This window comes from Montipora capricornis, chromosome 12, assembly GCF_036669925.1.
Source record: "Montipora capricornis isolate CH-2021 chromosome 12, ASM3666992v2, whole genome shotgun sequence".
NCBI lineage: Eukaryota > Metazoa > Cnidaria > Anthozoa > Scleractinia > Acroporidae > Montipora > Montipora capricornis.
Window position 1 is genome coordinate 1980463 of NC_090894.1, and position 19880 is coordinate 2000342.

Below are 19880 nucleotides of genomic sequence, written 5' to 3' on the forward strand. Positions count from 1 at the left end.
GCACATTGTTGCTGCAACAGTTGCAGTGGCTACAACAGGACCGGCGGTTTCGAGTCTTCGCGAGTCTCTTCAGCTGTTGTTTGAAGACAGACAGTGTTGCAAATTGTTTGAGGGAAAGGTAGAGATGTTTTCTCAATTCCGTTCCCGTTGAGAAGACGGTTTGCCGACCATTTTATATCCTAATTCTTGCGGTTTAGGGTCGAGTTTGCATTGTTCCTATTGGCTCTTTGTAAAAGGTATGTCAGCCAATCGGGTGTCAGTATTTTCGATCCAAATGGTCGTGAAGCTGAGCTTGTGTTAGTTAGAAGGCGTTTTTAGCTGCATATTTAGCCTAAACGGCTAGTAGAACGCACACAAATGTTTTGGACAGCAATCCGCTCATGTGTTGGAATTCCTTTAGTCAGGGAAAGGCTAAGAGCCTTTTATGAGCTTTAAAATGTGCGCTAAACATTTGTGTATTGAGTGCATAAACTGATTATGCACGCTAGAGTGGTTCCACGAGGGACGGGGCCTGTCTGGAAAATATCAAACTTGAAAGAAAAAGCAGAGACAGGCCTACACGGACTCCCAATGTGGTTTTTGTGGTTGCGTCGCATTATCAGAGCCTTCAAATTATAGTTTTGCTCTTACTAATAAAGAAGAAGAAAAACGATGGCAAGTTACAATAACAATTAAAAAAGAAACGAAAACGAAAGAAGGAAAGGTATATAGTTGCTGAACCATGCTGTACTGTACATCCGTTTGTTCCCAGGAGTTGTCAGTAATACGATATACAGTGTACATACCAAAAATAGATGCACGCAATTTGTTTACATTCCATTTTGCTTCTGTGATGGCTAAACGAAGATAGGCATTAAATTAATGAACCGTCTTGAATGAATATTTTACAGGTTAGCGGTAACTTTGTTTTTCAACAAACGTCAAGTTAACAGATACAATTTCCGATCAAAGTTATTCGGGTTTCCCTCTTAGCTTCATTAACAAGAGTTTCTTCTTGTAATCTAATTGATGTAGCGCCTTGACTGTGCTTTCACACGAATCACTATTTTGCGAATTCGTTTCGCAAGACTATTTGAAATGGGCTTTCCAGTTTACGTATGGTAACGCTAATTTCAACAAAGGTACATTTATTTTTATCGTTATTGGTTTCAAAATCCTCTTTATAGCGACCTATTTGTTGTAACATCCTGCCGCGAAGTTAGATTTTTGCACGTTGTGATGACAAGTGTTTTAGAGCCGACAAGGTATCAAATGACTCTTTATACACAACTGATTACCATGCGGAAGTATTTTGATCATGTCTCGCTCGTGGTCTCGCAAAATGTCAAAGCGCCAATCCTTTTTAGTTAACTTTTTCAACAAAAGATCAAGAAATGAAGGTAACTGAGTGTTGTCAAAACAGCGGTGAACGTCTTTATTCGTTAGTTTTTCCTGTTTTGTTTTGTTTTGCTTAATGAACATTTTTTTAACATTTTCTTTTTGCCTTCAGAGCCTTGTCAGTCACAATTAAGCGTGGAAACTCAATCACAGAACAATTCTGTCCCAAAGTGAGGGGCAGCCCTGCAAGTCGAGTGAGTATCGTGCGATAACTTCAAAAAATTATCTGAGTGGTGCGCCGGTTTATACAGTTAAAATAAAAATAATAATATATTACTGGTGCTTGACCTTTCAGACTCGATGATTTGGACATCCTGTCAAGTAACCACAACTATCAAGGAAATGTGGTTAGAAGAAAAAGTCCACAACTTCTTTGTATGTAGGCACTCTAGATGCTCCAGTTTGAGCAGGGAAGAACAGGGACGACTGCGGGTTGCAGAGGATGCCAAAAAATTGGAGAAAAAGAAGCCCGACAAGTTTAAGCATGAATAGCTGTTAAACCCACGCTACTGGTCTGTGTGTTATGTGGAGAGCTATGGATTTTTTCGTGTTCTCTGTAAGAAGCATAACATGAAAAATGCCCAAAACAAGTCACAGACGTTCATTGAAACTCCCTCCAAACGACTGAAGGAAGATTCACTGAAGATACACATGGCCTCAGCTGCCCATTCTTCAGCAGTAGAGGCAGATCGCCTCCAACGGATGTCAGCTTTCCATCACGGGGTAGTCAAAAAGAATGAAGTACAAACAACTGTTCTTCAGAATGTCTTTGCCACAGCGTTCTTCCTCATGAAAGAATTCATTGCTAATCGAAAACTGATTCCCCTCATTAGTTTTATGGAGAAGGTTCTGGGAGTTTCCCAACTTAAGCATTTCTCCCACCGCTCCCAAGGTTCTGTCAGAGAAATCTATTTAACCCTTGGTGACACTGTAAAGCAAAACCTCTTAAAGAGGGCCATAAATGCAAAGAGCTTTGGATTGCTGATGGATGAAGTTACTGATATATCAGTGTCATAGCAGCTGATCTCATTGATCCAGTTTTGGGATCATGAAAACTCTTCCATGACAACAATGTTTTTGTCCTCCCAGAATGTCTTAGAGGACTTTACCAGTTGTAACTCTGAGGCCATTACAGAGCTAGTGAAGAGGGAATTGTAAGCCTCTGGTCTGGATATCAGTAAGCTGATGGGCCTGTCCACAGATGGGGCAAGTGTCATGGTTAGAAAGACCAATGGCGTTGCTGCAAAGCTGAGGCAGAGCAATGATAAGTTGCTTAATATTCACTGTGTCTGCCACCACTTAGCACTGTCTTGTACAGACAGCTGTCAGGAGCTGACGTTTATCAAGGAAGGGGAAGATGTTCTAAGACAGCTGTGGTACTACTTCCATAATTCCCCTACGAAAACCGCTTGTTTCCTTAAGTGTCAAATTCAACTGAAAAACGTCAGTCTCAGTCACAGTGAGAAAACAAAAAAGGTCTTGGCAAAAAGGTTAAAGAAGGCTTGCCAGACAAGATGGCTCAGTTGTGATGCCTCTGTTACTGCAGCCTTGCAGAGCTACGAGGCTATCCTTTTGTCTCTGCAGGAAATTGATGATGCCACAGCTATTGGCTTGATAAGCAAGCTCAAGTCAGTAAAATTTCTTGGGGCCCTTTACATTCTTAATGCCATCCTTCCAGTACTTACATTTTTCAATGATAAGACCAGCCGTGAATCGTGCCATCTCAACCCTAGCAACGTAGAAGGAGACCACTGAACCTCTGCAGAAACTGCAAGCGGACATCGACTCGTTTACGAGAATCTCGGATGACCTGCAGCTGAGAAAAGATACTGGAAGGCAGTTGGAAACCCTCCTGGCTAACTATGTTGATGCCTTGACTACTAACATCAAAGATCGCCTTGGAAATTCTCTAAAGGTCATTGAAGCCTATGCCATCTCTGATCTTCTTTTGCTCCCTTCAAGTGACGAAGACAGCTTCAAAGAATATGGAGAAGTTGAAGTGAAAACTATTGCCAATCATTTCTTTCCAGGAGATGAAGATGAGATGACGAGATTGCTTTGCCAGTGGTCACAAGTCAAGTTCTTTCTCTCTGGAAGGAAATTGCAAATACCAGCTGGAAACCAAAGCAGTACCTTCTTCATGTCCTTCATGCTGAAAAACAAAGGCATTTTGCACCCTTCCATGTTTGAAGAGCTGCTGTTTGTGGCTGAAGTTGGACTCTCCTTGCCCTGTAGCAATGCGTGGCCAGAGAGAGGAGGTAGTGTTATCAACATTACCAAAACAAAGTTTCACAACCGTCTCAGTAATGGAATGCTGAATGCCCTTATGCAAGTCTCTATCAATGCTCCAGAAAGTGTCAATTGCAATGAAATTGTCAAATCAGCAGTGGCTAACTGGCTAAAACAAAAGCGAAGAAAAAAATTGCAAAAAGTAACTGTTAGAGCCCAGCCCAGATCAATGTGGAATTGTCTCACCCAATAGAAGGCCACGAAGAGTTAGTGCAAAGTGACCATGGAGAAAATGATGGTGAAGTAGCAGAAGGTACCATAGCAGATGAAAGCCTAAATGAGAATGAAGAGGGTGGTGCAAAAGAATAAGCAGCAGCTGTTGCCAGTGCAATAGGCCTGCCAGAGCCTGATTATGATTCAGCAATCGAAAGTGACTGTGGAAGTGATGATGACTTTTGACAGAATTTCAAAGTGATTCTTGTAATTCCTTTTTGCAGAAATAGTTAGTATAACTTCCCCAGCATCAGGAACTTTATTATGTCATTTTCCTTCTTAGCATTTAAGAGTATAGTATGATACATGTGAGTGTACATACAAGAGCCAAGAAAACTAAAACTAGCTATCAAATTAACTATCAAACTACCAGGAAATTTAATACGACTGAAATGTTAAACAAAGGGTGAAAACAGTTTTAAAGACAAATTCAATAAAGAGAATAAAGAGGTAAAACAAGTGACTGATAAATGATTTTCTTTTATGAAAAAAGATTGTTAGAATTAATTTCCTTCAGGAAAGGCAGTTTTAGCAAGTGTGAAAACACCAAATCCATTTTGCTCCCGGGGGCTTCGCCCCCTAGACTCCCAACGGGGCGCTGCCCCTGTACTACGCTGGGGGCCTGGGCGGCCCCCACACCCCTCGCCATTGCTGGTGTCTGGGACACCAGGTGCCATCTACTTTCTGTTTATCTCCATCTACTTAAAAACTTTTTGACAACCCTGGACATTTCCATTATAGAATGAAAATGTTGCCTGAGAAGTTTCCTCGGTTCGCTTCTACCAACACTCCCGGCATCCTGACAGAATGGCCCCTACTAGAGTGCTGAGACCAAAGACATTCCAGTCCAGACAGGCCAAAACGAAACCTTTGCTTGTAAAACGGTAATCACAAGGCTTTGATTTTAAATAGTAGTTTATTTTAACAGTTGATATTTTTCAAGGTTATCAGTTACCCTTTTTTTTAAAAAAATGCGCTTTGCGGAGTGGAGGAATACGTGAAAAGTGGACGCGATCAAATGGTGATAGATGAGGATTATGTACACCATGTTCCTTTCAATAGGAGACTCCCAGATATTAATATCCATTTCAACACAACTGAATAAGTTTAATTACATACTGTGTACATGTACCCTGGTTCATTTTTCCAAACAAAATATTGTTTGTTGTCTGACATTGATATCATCTGGTAAAACATTAAACTCATACAAAGCCTTCATCGTTTTCAAATTAGGTAATAAAGGGAATCATTTTTTGAAATATTCTCGAAGCAAAACAATCGCCACTCAAGTGCCCTTAATTTTTTCTAAAGGTCAGGGATTTTCTCCTTCAACAGGGAAATCTGTGAGTGAATGCGAGTGAATGAAGTTATCCTTTCTAGAGATTTTCCCCAGCCATCGCTTGGGTATTTCACGATGGGTGATTACGAAGGAGTGCAGCTCATAACATTCAGCAACAACATTGGAATCTGAAATACCTTGATAATGGTAAAAGTCATGCATTACTGTGGTAGTGATAATAACAATTGATTTTCAATTCAAAGTAATGCGATGTATCAATAAAGTGAAAACTAACCTTGAAAAATAATAAATCGAATTTAATTATACAGGTCGATTTTTTTTCACTTTGTTGATACATCACATGTATTTTGAATTGTGTCTCATCCACAATAGAGTTCTCTGGACGGCCAGATATTTATCTATCCTAGTTTCAAGTGCTTAAAATTGATCCAAGATATAAAAATTATGCTTACAATTGACTGGGATACGTTTAATAACTGAGCCGAGTGAATTTCGGCGAAGCATTGTCTGAGGCGACACAATGTAAGAAAAAAATTCGTCTGTAGTTTTCAAAGATGAATGTTCACTATGACCAGCCTGAATCTCGTCTCTTGCAGAGGACAAATATTGAATGTTTTCTCCACTGGCCCCAGACCGTAAAAATTCATACTTGGAAAAGCCTTCATCGTTTTCAAATTAGGAAAGCCTGTGTAAAAGGTAATTAGGGAAGCAAAACAATCGCCACTCGAGTTCCCAGAATAGACCTAATCGGCTAACTCAATGTTGTACCCAATTCAAATCTCCCTGGACTAAGATTCTTTGTGTATTGTATTTGCATGATAATGTAGCATTCATATTTAAATGATATGGAAATACCTGGAACAAAACGTTTTATTCCCAAAGAGTTTGAATTGGGTACAACATTGAGTTAGCCGATTAGGTCTATTTTTACTCCAGGTCAGTTATTTTCGGATCATTTGAGATTTATGGTCAAACGAGCATGTCTAGTATATACCGAGTACGACCAAACAATCGTACACGATCACACTACAACCGAGGACGGTGTTTGAATGCACCACGATTAAAATGTTAAAACAGTGGTGTCAACTAGTAATGGAGCTCGATTGCTTTAGGAATTTGGTTTACGGTCCGTGCTTGACTGCACCTGGCACGACTCCTTGAGGTCGCGGTCCAGTTCCCCCAAAGACCGCGATTCTATTGGTCAGCTCCACGAGCATGGCTATTTAACGGACGGGGCAAAATCGAGGGGAACGTAGCTTCATGAGTTGAGGAAGCCTTCATTAAAACGTCAGACTTTCTGTTTTTCGTGTGGTGGCAAAGTCGTGAATGGGAATATAGAAGTGCTCATCAGGAGCAAGGTCAAATAGACGATAACAAGTTCCCTCGAGGTATTGTTTAAGACAATATCCTCTCACACATTTTACACAAGTAAGAGTAAGATAAGCTTAATTAACCGGCGGTGTAAGAGAAAGGAAATATTGGCTTTAATATTTCGCAGGCATTGCCAGATTCAGAGATATTGTGATTTGTGCTGGTTTCTCTGTCATATTTATGGGGCAACATCACCACTTTTTGTCTAACAGAGGTCATGGAAATATGAAATTGGAAAATAATATTTAATGTGCGTACAAATACTTTCCCAGGAAAGAATTTCCAGCAAGTTTGATTGCAAACAATATTGACTCATATTTACAGCGATCTTTTGCAGGTTCGGGTGTTTCCTTTAAATAATACATGTAAGAATGTTAAGCTTATATTTTCAGAAATAATTTTTTTTATTATTAAGAAGAAAATGGTATTTTTTCTGCTGTAAACTTCGAAGTAAGTCTCCCAGAGAAATCAGCCTCTGTTGATAAGAGGCATATGTTGACCAAAGTCTGTGCCATAGCTTCGTATCCATTGGCATTTTTTTCTTCATTTTTTGCTTTTTCTGAAATATTCTTTTTTTCTTAGATTTAATGCTTACTGCTAGCCTTAAATAGCCCATTTCCGTGTTGCTGCATGCTTCAGTTTCAAAGCGAGTCCTGATGCACGACCATTCAAATGGAAATAAGTTGCGTATTTTTATTCAAATCAAACTCATTTCCCTTAATTGCAATAGTTGAGCACCAAGACTCACTTCGAAACCGAGACAAACAGCAACTCGGAAATGACCTATTGGATGTGATAAGTTTAGGGTTTTTCCCCACTCCCCCTATTTGACGGTCAACTTTCTTTTCCACCCCCACTCCACACATGTATAGCTGTAGGTTAGTTTGAGACATTGGATATGCGAAACACACAATTTGTCAAATGGTTTTATTGAGTGAAATGGTGGAAAACTGATACACACTGGAGAAGATTAGAGACTGCTTTTAACTATTGTTCTGAGCCCTTAAATATCTTATACACTTTATCATTGTTTGAGTTGAGAGTAACATTAAGGACGGTGCCTACTATTGTTATTGCGCCTTCGTTATGCGCATCTTGAGATACTGGGGTTTCCTATCGGTGCATATCGATGCATACTAATAAAGGGTTTTTTTTGCATGTTTTACAACTATCCAGAGAAAATAGATCTCAGTAAGTACTCTTGGTATCCAAAAAGAAAATTGGGTGTAACCATGCATTTTTGAGAGATAATTGAGCTTCAATTTGAGAAAGAACGCCATACATTGCATTGTATTTTAAAGCTTTTTACAACAATTATTCATGAATTATCTTTGAAAAATGCGTGGTTACCCCCTATTTCCTTTTTGGATTTCAATAACACTTGTTGAGATCTACATTTCGTACGTAATCATAATCCGGGGCAAAATATCTTTGAATTAGTAGGCACTGTCCTTAAGTAATATTGAGAACACTTTTGACAATATATTTGTGCTTGTGATGCTTATGGTAATATCAACTTTAGCTTGAATCTCTAAGAAAATATCCAGTTTAACCCTGTTACTATTTGAGTAAAAAGATGTCACATAACTCACATTTGATCTAAAATTTTGAGATTAGTAATTGATCATGTTTCCCCTAAAAAGAATTACTTTTGACAGTAGTGAAAAGGTCATATACTTAAGGGACAGCAGAACAGAGTAAAAGCTAGAAGACAAACTTTCTTAACTTTTATCCACAAAATACAGTTGCATTTAACAGACCTCCATTTAAATCTGTACTTCTCCATTTAAATCTGTACTTTTTGAAAGTGATCATTTTTCACGAAACATTCCGCTTGTAAACCAATCAGGAGGGTCTATTTTAATTGTGGTTTTCCCGACGGAATGCTTCCGCCTTTCGACCAATCATGAAATTGTTTTACAGAAATCAAATCAACCACAGACGGAACAGTCCGCAAGTTGACCAATGAGAAGAGTCTTTCTGATCTATTTCAATTAACACGTCCTCTGGCGTTTATTTTAAGCACAGCTTTTACCTCATCACGCACTTAAAAATCGTACAACCATACCGTCGAATTTTCCTCCATTATACTGTAGTCGTTTATTTCAAACTGCAATTTATCTCCTTTGCTTGCGTTGTCTCATTGGTATGTTTGCTTTGATTGTGCGAAAGAGAACTTCATTTGATTTCGTTAAACACATGCCGAGATTTTATAAAACGCAGCTATTCTCTTGGGAATATTATAATCCGCTTTTGACTCGAAACATTCCGATAGTTAGCCGATAAGTACATATCTCGTGTACATATCAAGCGTGACTTGTAAATCTACGCTCACCAGGCTTGGAAAAGTTGAAGACCTCAAATGTCTAAACCTTCAAGTTTAGTCAACAATTTCCTATTCTTCCTCTTGTGTGTGTATTTTGTATGTTTTCTTTGTAGTTTCCTCTTCGGCGGAATGATTCTGCCTTTCGGCCAATCATGAAATTGTTTACAGACTGAGATCATATTAACCACAGACGGAATAGTCCGCAAGTTAACCAATGAAAAGAGGTCTTTCTGATCAATTTCAATTAACACGTCCTCAGTCCTCTGGTGATATTAACTCGGGTTTCGATTTGTTCAATGCCATGTATCCCGTTGAATTTTCTTCGATTGTAGTCGTTTATTTCAAACTGCAATTTATTTCCTTTGCTTGCACATTTACTTATTGATGTGTTTGCTGTGATGGTCCGAAAGAACACTTCATTCGATTTCGCTAAACGCATGCAGAGATTTCATCAAACGCAGATATTCTCTTGGGAATATCTTGCTTTTGACTCAAAATAGTTAAACATCAGGATCTACAGTTATTGTATTTACATATCTCGTGTTATAAATCTACGCTCACCAGGTTTGGAAAAGTCAAAGACTTGTGTGTATGTTTTACTTGTAATTTTGTCTATTTTATTTGTGGTTTCCTCTTCGGCTGAATCATTCCGCTTTTCGACCGACCTTTATAATTATGTGTATCTTTCGTGGGTCCGCCACGAAGAATGCTTGCTCTTTTCTTTTCCTTTATAATGAAGTTGAAAACAACGAAAACCAGTGACACTCACCGGTTTGCATTAATGAATCTAGAATCTTAATCTTAGGGTGCTCTTCTTCCGCAATAAACCGAAGACATTAAAGGAATTATTCCTCGTTAGACGAAAGGGCCATTGCGTGAATGTAATTTTTTTTTTTCCAAACGGTGGCGCCTATTTAAAAAATATTCCAGAAAGGAGATCAGAGATCGGACAAATCAAAGTAAAAAAAATTGCATTAAATTTACTCTACATACATGCAAAGGTTTTGGCCAAAAGTTAACATTTACGATTAAATACCTTAAAACTTATATACTGACATTCAATTTAGTCGTAAATTAACGGCTAATTTTGTCGTCTGTAATTTTCAAGGCCCGTTATTTAGTCGTAAATTAACAGCTAAGTTTGTCGTCTGTAATATACAAAATAAATAACAAACCACCCCCTTTTCCATGGTTCTAAAAAAGCCCCGCTTGAAAATAAGCGTGGCAGCGCCATTCATCACATTTTACACGTGATGTAGCCAAACTCAACTAAAACAAATTCTACGGTTCCGTGTATCCTAGACGAAATGATCGCAAGCGAGCGGTTCCTGCTCTGCAGTATTTTTGCTTGTAAGTCTTTCGTAGTAACTTGCATGTTGAAGTTATATATAAAATGTGAAGAAGCAGTTTCTACAATGAGTAATTTTTGTAAAGATGACATCTGCCCGAATCTCTGGTATCTACATTGTAGCTATAGACCGTGGCAGAGGTCGAGGATTAACGTTTTATTTACCTTCTATTTAGAGTTAACTGATCACTTCTCTGATGTTTTAAGAAACACAAAATAACGGGAAGTGCAAAACCCTGTGGGTTGCGTTTTCGGCTAGTGGTTTAATTAATTCCCGTACACGTTAACTCGATTAGATTGGCATATCTATTTCTTCACTGAAAAAAAAAATGAATAGCAAATACTGCATTACGAGCGCTTATTGATTGTAATAATATACTGAGTTGGTGATCCTAATGATACTTGAGTTCAGTGGAGAAATAATTTGTTGGTGTGGTAAATATGTAAATAACCTCCGTTACCAAAAAGAGTTACCTATAACCGCAATGTTGAGTATCAAGTTTCAGGAATCTGACTATAGCAAGAGCAATTACGTCAGATTAGTTAATATCAGTAAGGGAGGTTAATTTACCCTACAAATATCGGCAATGATCTAAGAACTGTTTTTCATCGGCTTTCAAACATGGAACAGTTCATGAATTTTTATCATCATGCAGCTTACATTCTCAGACGAGCAAGTGGCTTCCTTCTTGGAAGAAATGGGAGCGTATTTCGGAAGGGCACTTGGCCCTACTAGATACTGTAAGTAGAATTCTCATGAATGTGTAATTATACTTTTACATGATAACTTGATAGGGCCGTTTATACGGGTGAAAATAGGCCGCGGCTTACTCTGGCCACGGCGTACATAATACGCGAAGGGAACTATTTAGACGAGTATTAACTCCCAGGCCAGGACAAAGGGCAGCTTGCGAAAGCGGTGAACGTAGATTTTGTACCATTTCTACGGGGTGTTCGCGTCTTACGTAAGCCGCGGCTTATTTTCTTTCGTAAAAACGGTCCTAATATCTCACGTGTTTGCGGAGAAGGGGGTGAGTTCTTTTTATGAAATGCATTACTTTTAAGCTAATGATCTGTTCTAAGCAATTTTTATAATCGATGTACTCAATCCTTTCCATTTTGTACCTACGTTTAGGCCAGACCACATATGGATTACCTCACCAGATTGTAAGTAGTGATTAAGCAATTTTCCCCAAATGGCGGCCATTTGGTGTGGTGGCGACTTACTGAATGTTGTCTGTCAACTAGTAAGGGACTACATAGTGGTCATGTCAGTGGATTTCATAGGAGAACAGCCAGCCATCACGGACAGCCTGATTGTGAACCAGGCATCGACAAACAACTCAGAAACGCCTTCTAGTACAACAGGTAACTTTCCATTATATTCCTCGTGTCTACACATGTCAGACGCCATTATGTCCACTCAAAAATCATTTTTTTTTATTTTCATCACTGAGAAATGCACTGAATGTTTTATTTGATTTTTGACAGACCAGAAAGGAAAAGGCAGTGAAAATGGAATGAAGAGCAGCAATCGAGGGTTGTAAATACACGTGTTAAATAAAGCTTTAGTTACTACTCTCAAGGCACATCGTTGTTTAATATCCGCTCATCACACCTTAACGGAATTCAGTCACACTTCAATTTCAACATGTTTTTTTCTCCTCCCTACGTCTTATTGATAAAGATGGTACAACCAACCCCAACTCCACTGATAAGGCATTGTCAAGTAGCTTCTGTCTCTGTTTAGTTGTTTCTTTCCCTGACGAAAACGTTGCGAGCAGCTTTCATTGAGACAGAAACGTTTTGTGTTACTTTATGAACAATCCCCAAGATTCACCGGGTTGCAATCTTTCACTATAATGACCAAAAACTGCAGCAAGTAACAGAAATCGTAACGGAGATTATTTCCGAATATCAAGGAATTATATAACAGTCATATCAGTTTACACCTCCAAACTCGATTCTTAGATCCCTCTCTTATCAGTTCGCTCTCTAGAACATATTTCAATTTTCATCTCTCTATTGGCTGAGCACTCAATATAGTCCTGTCGAGACATTTTACTAGACGTTTCATCGAAATCAATGAAAGATACGTTTTTTACATTATGCTTAAAAAATTCCCATTGTGCGGGTATAATGCTTGATGCTCTAACTGTAGCATTACCAAAAACTTGCTCCGACTGTTAGAAAAGAAAGAAAACATCCAACCAGCTGTGAGTGGAAATTTCCCCTTGACGATCAGTTAACTGGTTGACCACCTCAGATAGCCCACTTACAGTGGAAGCTGTGGAGTATAACTATGTGTGATCCTGCAAATGAAGAAAACCTATCATACAGCAATCTCCATGATCGAGCCAGGTGAAACAAGGATTCGTCATGATTTGTCTTTCTGATGTTCCGAAGTTCACACCCACGGTCATCAAATGTCACCACTAACCAGTGTTACTTTTCTATAGGCTAAACTGGTAAAAGAAGCAAAACAATCAAGCGGAGGAAAGAAGCCTCTCAATCAAAAAGGAGTGCAAAGAAATAAGGCCAAAGAAAAGGGAATTTTCTAACTAATCAGGAACTTGTCAATTTGTTTTAGTGTGTGGTTGTGTGTGTGTGCATGCCGACTGCCTTCGAAAAGGCGGCGTCCTTAAAACTGGTGTACGGCAAATGCAAAATACAGGCCTTTACATTTACTCATCGGACAATCTTTTATCCCTGAAATAAAAAGTAAAAAGAACCGACATTTGCTTTAACGCAAACTTCATGAAATCGGCGTTCCCACGACATTCTACTTTGCCAGGTTCAGACTTTTCGTTCTCTCATGACTTCAGTTGACAGCTTCAGCAATTCTGAGATGGCACGCCCAGAACCCGGATCTAGTTTTTGCTGTAAATAACGGCAAATTCAATTCCAAGCAACTTCAAAACCTTTAGGGAAGGACTAGTAAAGGTTCAAAATTTCATTTACATCGCAAATATGACAACAGAAAACACAAATCAATCCTACAATAATGCATTGTTAGGCAGCATCTCAGCTGCCTTTCTCTGCAATCGCCCGGTAAATCAAAAAGGAGAAATTTCTCCTCAGGCGATAACAGGCCGTCGATTAGTGACATGGCCCTACTTTAAGGTGTATGTGACGTACCAGAAAAAAAGAATGCACCGAAGAATGCTATGAAGCGCGGCGCGAGTATTTTTGCCCTTATTACTGCAAATAGGTCTGAATAGGAGCTTCCTGTCTGTCATTGTCAGAGTGTGTAAAATATGGTAAGCTTTAGTATTCTCCACCGGGCTGTGTTAACAACTGGCTATAAATAAATATATCATATTACATGGTTTTGTGATACATTTCATGGGCGTAGCCAGGATTTTTCACAGGGGGGGTCACACTTTGTCAAACAGAGGGTACTCGCGTTTTCGCAACCTGAATATTGTAGGTTTTTTGAGTAAAAAATGGCTTACAAAGGGGAGGTCACGGGCACCCCAGGACCCCCCCTGGCTACGCCCTTGCATTTGTTATATCATACATTTTCGCGCCACATTTCGCGCCAGCGCGAACAGTATATTCTGTCCGGCCCTCAATCTTTGCACCATGATGGCAAATCAGATTGCACTGAACGATTTCGTACAGGGCTTTCGATGCGTGTATTTTAAGCACCAAATGAACTCGAAGTGCAGCAAATTAACACCAAGCTAGTGTAAATTGCTGTAGCTGCTGAAACACCAGTTACCTCGCAAACGCAACGAGATGCGGTGTAAAGGACGCTTATTTACTTCAAACGAGCAGAGGAAAGGCAGGGAAAAGTGACTCGGGTAAGTAACAACCATACTTTTGAAGCCTACTACTTAAGACATTTTTTAAAAGACAGTGTCTCTGGCGAATTCATAGGGTTGTTGGAAACAATCAAACATAAACGCACACTCAAGAGAAGATGAACCTTTGAGCTGTTTGACCTTCCCCGACCTGGTGGGAGGAAATTTCCGCTTGTAGACATCGGATATCAATACGTAAGTAGGTGTTCGTGAGAAAATCTTTAGGCCAAATTAGCTAGCGGGAAGTTTCGGGTGAAAATGAAGAAAACCACTGCGTTCATTAAATATCATTCATTATCATGTAACCCTCTTTGCGTCGCATAAAATGTTCCTTTGGGCCATCACATCGCGTGAATACAACAGACAAAAGAAAATGAGATGAATTTGCAAATTGAGTTAGGAATTTGTTCGAAAAAATTGACAAAAATTAGACGACACGGATAGCAGATAGAATCGAACAAATTGAAAACCATACAATACGACATAATTATGAAAAGATCGTGAGTGACTTTGAAATTCTATCAGAGGATGTGACGAATTTGTGGGTGCTCTGTTTTCGGGTAGGTTGGACTGTGCGTAAAGTGAACATCCGAGGAAGTGTTACATGTAATTGAATAGATAAGAAAAACTTCTTGTCATTGGTTAACTTACGTACTGTTCTGTGGTTGATATGATCTCTGAAAACAATTTGATGATTGGCCGAAAAGCGGAATCATTCCGCGGAAGAGGAAACTACAAATAAAATATTAAAAAAATACGAGTAAAACACTTACACAAGAGGAAGTTTTGGAAATTGTACTCTAAACTTGAAATTTTAGACATTTGAGGTCTTTGACTTTTCCAAACCTGTTAATTACACAAGCTTCATAGGTACACGAGATACGTAAATACTGTAGATGTCTTATCGAACGGAATGCTTCATATTATATTCCCAAGAGAATATGTGCGTTTGATGAAATCTCTGCATGTGTTTAGCGAAATCGAATGATCTTTCGGACCATCACAGCAAACATATCAATGAGAAAAAGTGCAAGAAAAGGAGATGAATTGCAGTTTGAAATAAACGACTACAATCGAAGAAAATTCAACGGGATACATGGAAACTGAACAAATTGAAACCCGAGTTAATAACACCAGAGGACTGAGGACGTGTTAATTGAAATTGATCAGAAAGACCTCTTTTCATTGGTTAACTTGCGGACTATTCCGTCTGTGGTTGATATGATCTCTGTAAACAATTTCATGATTGGCCGAAAGGCGTAATCATTCCGCCAAAGAGGAAACTACAAATAAAACATACAAAATACACACACAAGAGGAAGATTAGGAAATTGTAGACTAAACTTGAAGGTTTAGACATTTGAGGTCTTCAACTTTTCCAAGCCTGGTGAGCATAGATTTACAAGCCACGCTTGATATGTACACGAGATATGTACTTATCGGCTAACTATCGGAATGTTTCGAGTCAAAAGCGGATTGTAATATTCCCAAGAGAATAGCTGCGTTTTATAAAATCTCGGCATGTGTTTAACGAAATCGAATGAAGTTCTCTTTCGCACAATCAAAGCAAACATACCAATGAGACAACGCAAGCAAAGGAGATGAATTGCAGTTTGAAATAAACGACTACAGTATAATCGAAGAGAATTCGACGGTATGGTTGTACGATTGTTAAGTACGTGACGAGGTAAAAGCTGTGCTTAAAATAAACGCCAGAGGACCTGTTAATTGAAATAGATCAGAAAGACCTCTTCTCATTGGTTAACTTGCGGACTGTTCGGTCTGTGGTTGATTTGATTTCTGTAAACAATTTCATGATTGGTCGAAAGGCGGAATCATTCCGTCGGGAAAACCACAATTAAAACAGACCCTCCTGATTGGTTTACAAGCGGAATGTTTCGTGAAAAATGATCACTTTCAAAAAGTACAGATTTAAATGGAGAAGTACAGATTTAAATGGAGGTCTGTTCTTTATAAAAACGTTTTCTTCAAAGCAACTACGACGGAATGTTTTGGCCAAATCTTACAAAATTCTGTGAAGTCTACCTAGATATTAGTTATCTGAAAGTCCATTGTTCACATCAATTGCTAATGCAGCATTTTAGCCTAGTTTAGGTGTTGAAGGTGATACTTGTCTTGCATCAGGTAAGTATTTGAAACTGCGAGTCTCAGGGACAAACAGTTTTCTTTGTATTTACAAAAGTATTGAAAAATTGTTTAAGAACATTATTACCAGAGAACAAATACCTAATCTACTAAACTGTCTTCCAAAGTGGAGGGGAAAAGTGGTGCATACCACCACGTTCACCTACACTGAGGTCAGTATTAATATTGCTTTAGTATAATAATATTATACCACAAAAGCTCCTTTGTAAAATTAGTGAGAGTAAGGTTTTAAAATAATACCGCCAGGACTGCCAATAATATCATGCAAATACCGGATTCATTTTTGTGGTCTCTTAAATCAAGCAAAAATGTACAACAAAATCACTTTTAAAAAAATGTAATTTTCTGGCTTCTGCCTTACACATGTACACGATCTACATTTCAGGGTATTTTTAAATTTTTTTTCTCTGTGATTCACATCTCTTTTCCTTCTTTTTTTTTCTTTTGCTGTCCACTCCTGGTTCCTGTTGCAGTTCACTTACACAGCAGCAGTCTGTTTCTCTACTTTTCACAGTCTTTTCTTCTTGTTGTTTTCCTTCCTTATTTTTCATTACTCTTTGTACTCGGTCCACTTGCTTTTTGTTTTCTTGAATTTGTTTTTCTGTTGATTAACACAATTTTATAAAAATTAATTAGAGAAAGACATCACTTGAATATACATTGTACATGTAGCTATATTATATTGACTGATTTTTTTCCACATTCGTTCATTTGCCTTTCTCCCAGATCACTATTCTATGAATTTGTTGAGGCCAGTGCCTACTATTGTTTTTGTGGATACGTTATGTGCATCTCAAGATACTCGGGGTTTCCTATCAGTGTTGCTCAACAAACAGGCCGGGATATTTTTTGCACTGTTTAATTAAAACTATGCAGAGGAATTTTTATCTTAGTAAGTACTCTTTGTATCCAAAATGGAAATTGGTGTTAACCACGCGTTCTTTAGAGATAATTAAGCTTCAATTTGAGAAAGAACGCCATGCATTGCTTTATATTTTAGAGCATTTTACAAATATTGTTCATGAATAATATTTGAGATCTACATTTCCTGCATAATCGTAAATCATGGCAAAAATACCTTTGAATTAGTAGGCACCATCCTTAAGTGCCCATAACCCCCAAAACCTTTTTTTGCCAAAGTGAATCGTTGTGTCACGCTCAGCAAAATTGCAGAAGAAGTTGTGTTTTTGGTTGAAATTGGACTTTTTTTCTGATTTTGTGAAATAGGGTTTTTCTGCCCCATAAGTGGGTGAAAGGAAGACTGGTATTAGTGATCTACAGCCCAGACATCAGCAAGAGGGCAGACAAGAACGAAAGCAAAAGACGTCCTATTTGAAAACAGCTGTTATTCAGCTGACATTTGTTAAGAGCAGTTACATTTCTTTAATGGCCTTGAATGACTTAAGTCTCGTTTCTAGTTCAGATTGTGAGGCCTCCGAAACAGAAGATTTCAAGTTACTGTATAATTTGAAGGCTTACTAAAAGTAGCAGACACATAATGGCTAGCTTTATATGAGCAAGAAAGACAGAGAAAGAACTTCTATAATGATACACAGCTTTTTGTTAAATCTGTCTAGGTCATAAGATTCCCTTTACAGTTACATCTGAAAATTTTGTCTTGTCTTCACAATCTTCACTCAGTCAAATCTGAAGGTAGCTGATAATTTAATTTTCCTTACCATCAGCAGTTGTTTCCAATATTTTCTGTACGTCACATGGCAGATTACCCTTCAATGAGATCTGTAAAGAAAGGTAGGGAGGGGAAGAGTGCTGTTTCAAAGGATCCATGTGCAACTTGCTACATAAAGGATGAAGACTCAGTACAGTTCTGCCCTCATTAAGAAGCAAGTTGCCCATGTATCTTTTGTGTAGCACTATCCCCTCAAAATTTTATAATAAATATGTGGTTAATACCTCTTGATTTTGTTTTGTTGAGGAAGCACAACACAGTTCATTTTTTTTCTTATAAATTCATATTCCTACTATAATAATTTATTATATATAAGCAGTGACAGATACATATGGCTCGGAAACCTTAACAGAAACCAATGAGGCTTCTCACTGATCATACCTCATTAGAGACAGTCTGTCTAAATCATTGGAGTGTCGAAGCTCTGGATGAACCTCTTCCCTAGTTAGACATTAGTGTGGCTTTACGCACGCCCCAAGTATTAATACTCTCAAAGAATCTCGTCCCTGGTTAGACACAATTCAGCCAGTCTGTCCCAAGTATAGATATTCTGGAAGAGCCTCGTCCCTGGTTAGACAAAACTGAACCACTTTTCCCCAAGTGTCGATACTCTTAAAGAGTCCCGTCCCTGGTTATTAAACCCGATTCAGTCGGCCTGTCCCAAGTATCGATGCTCTGGAAGAGCCTCGTCTCTGGTTAGACAAAACTGAACCATTCTTCTCCAAGTATCGATACTCTTAAAGAGTCTCGTCCATGGTTATATAACGATTCAGCCACTCTGTCCCAAGTATCGATGCTCTGGAAGAGCCTTGTCCCTGGTTAGACAAAACTGAACCAGTCTTCTCCAAGTATCGATACTCTCGAAGAGTGTCGTCCCTAGTTATTAAACACGATTCAGCCAGTCTGTCCCAAGTATCGATGCTCTGGAAGAGCCTCGTCCCTGGTTAGACAAAACTGAACCATTCTTCTCCAAGTATCAATACTCTCAAAGAGTCTCGTCCCTGGTTATTAAACACGATTCAGGCAGTCTGTCCGAAGTATCGATGCTCTGGAAGAGCCTCATCCCTGGTTAGACAAAACTGAACCATTCTTCTCCAAGTATCGATACTCTCAAAGAGTCTCGTCCCTGGTTATTAAACACGATTTAGCCAGTCTGTCCCAATTACATGTATCGATGCTCTGGGAGAGCCTCGTCCCTGGTTAGACAAAACTGAACCAGTCTTTCCCAAGTATCGGTACTCTCAGAGTCTCGTCCCTGGTTCGGCACAATTTGACCAGTCTGTCCCAAGTATCGATGCTCTCAAAGAGTCTCGTCCCTGGTCAGTTAGACATGATCCAGCCAGTCTGTTCCAAGTATCGATGCTTTTAAAAAGAGCCTCTTTCCTGGTTAGACAAAACTGAGCCAGTCTGATTCCTCGAAAGGGTTTGTCGCCAAGGGAACTGGTGATGTTAATGTCCCAAGTGTCGATTCCTCGAAAGGCTTCGTTGCCAAGGGAACTGGTGATGGTGGTGTCCTAATTTTCAATTACTGGAAAGTACATGATTCTCTAAAATTGAACTGATGCAAATGCTAAGGAGAATGGCAACTGGCATAATTGGACGACAACTTGTCTCCACAATTCAGTATTTGTCAAATACCAGATGCAAAGAATCACTGTATAATAGCAAATTCTTAAATGTGATGAAAAGGTGCTGTACTGGATTCATGCATTTCTTGAAACATGTTTTTTTTGGTTTGTTTGCTTTCTTCCAGTTGGCAAGTCTGTTGTTACGACGTATTATGCTTTCGAATACACTTGTCTTCCTTGTGATATTTAGTAAATGAAAGTGGTTGAACAGTCAACAAGGCTGACAGATTGACCTATTGAGGATCATGATTTAATGCACTTCAGGTAATTTATGTTCATGAAAGCAACAGTTAATAATTGGACTACCATCATTTGTTTAATAGTTTCGTTTGTCTATATTAATTTGTATGATACTATATGTAAGTA

At 38.8% G+C, this 19880-nt stretch overlaps 1 protein-coding gene, 1 long non-coding RNA gene and 1 pseudogene across 2 annotated transcripts in view; 2 read left to right on the forward strand and 1 right to left on the reverse strand.

Annotated features, from left to right (window-relative positions):
• Window positions 1–18135, forward strand: part of LOC138025251 (uncharacterized) — a 24503-nt pseudogene extending 6368 nt beyond the window's left edge.
• On the forward strand, window positions 294–1688 carry LOC138025255 (uncharacterized). Its single transcript, XR_011127158.1, has 3 exons — window positions 294–890; window positions 1490–1571; window positions 1673–1688. It is a non-coding gene; the product is annotated as an uncharacterized lncRNA (long non-coding RNA).
• LOC138025253 (uncharacterized) overlaps window positions 16213–19880 on the reverse strand; it is a 28013-nt gene continuing 24345 nt past the window's right edge. The window contains exons 14-15 of the mRNA XM_068872484.1: window positions 17876–17936; window positions 16213–16797 (exon numbers count right to left, since the gene is read on the reverse strand). The gene's annotated coding sequence lies outside the window, so the exon portion shown is untranslated. The remainder of the gene's footprint in view (window positions 16798–17875; window positions 17937–19880) is intronic.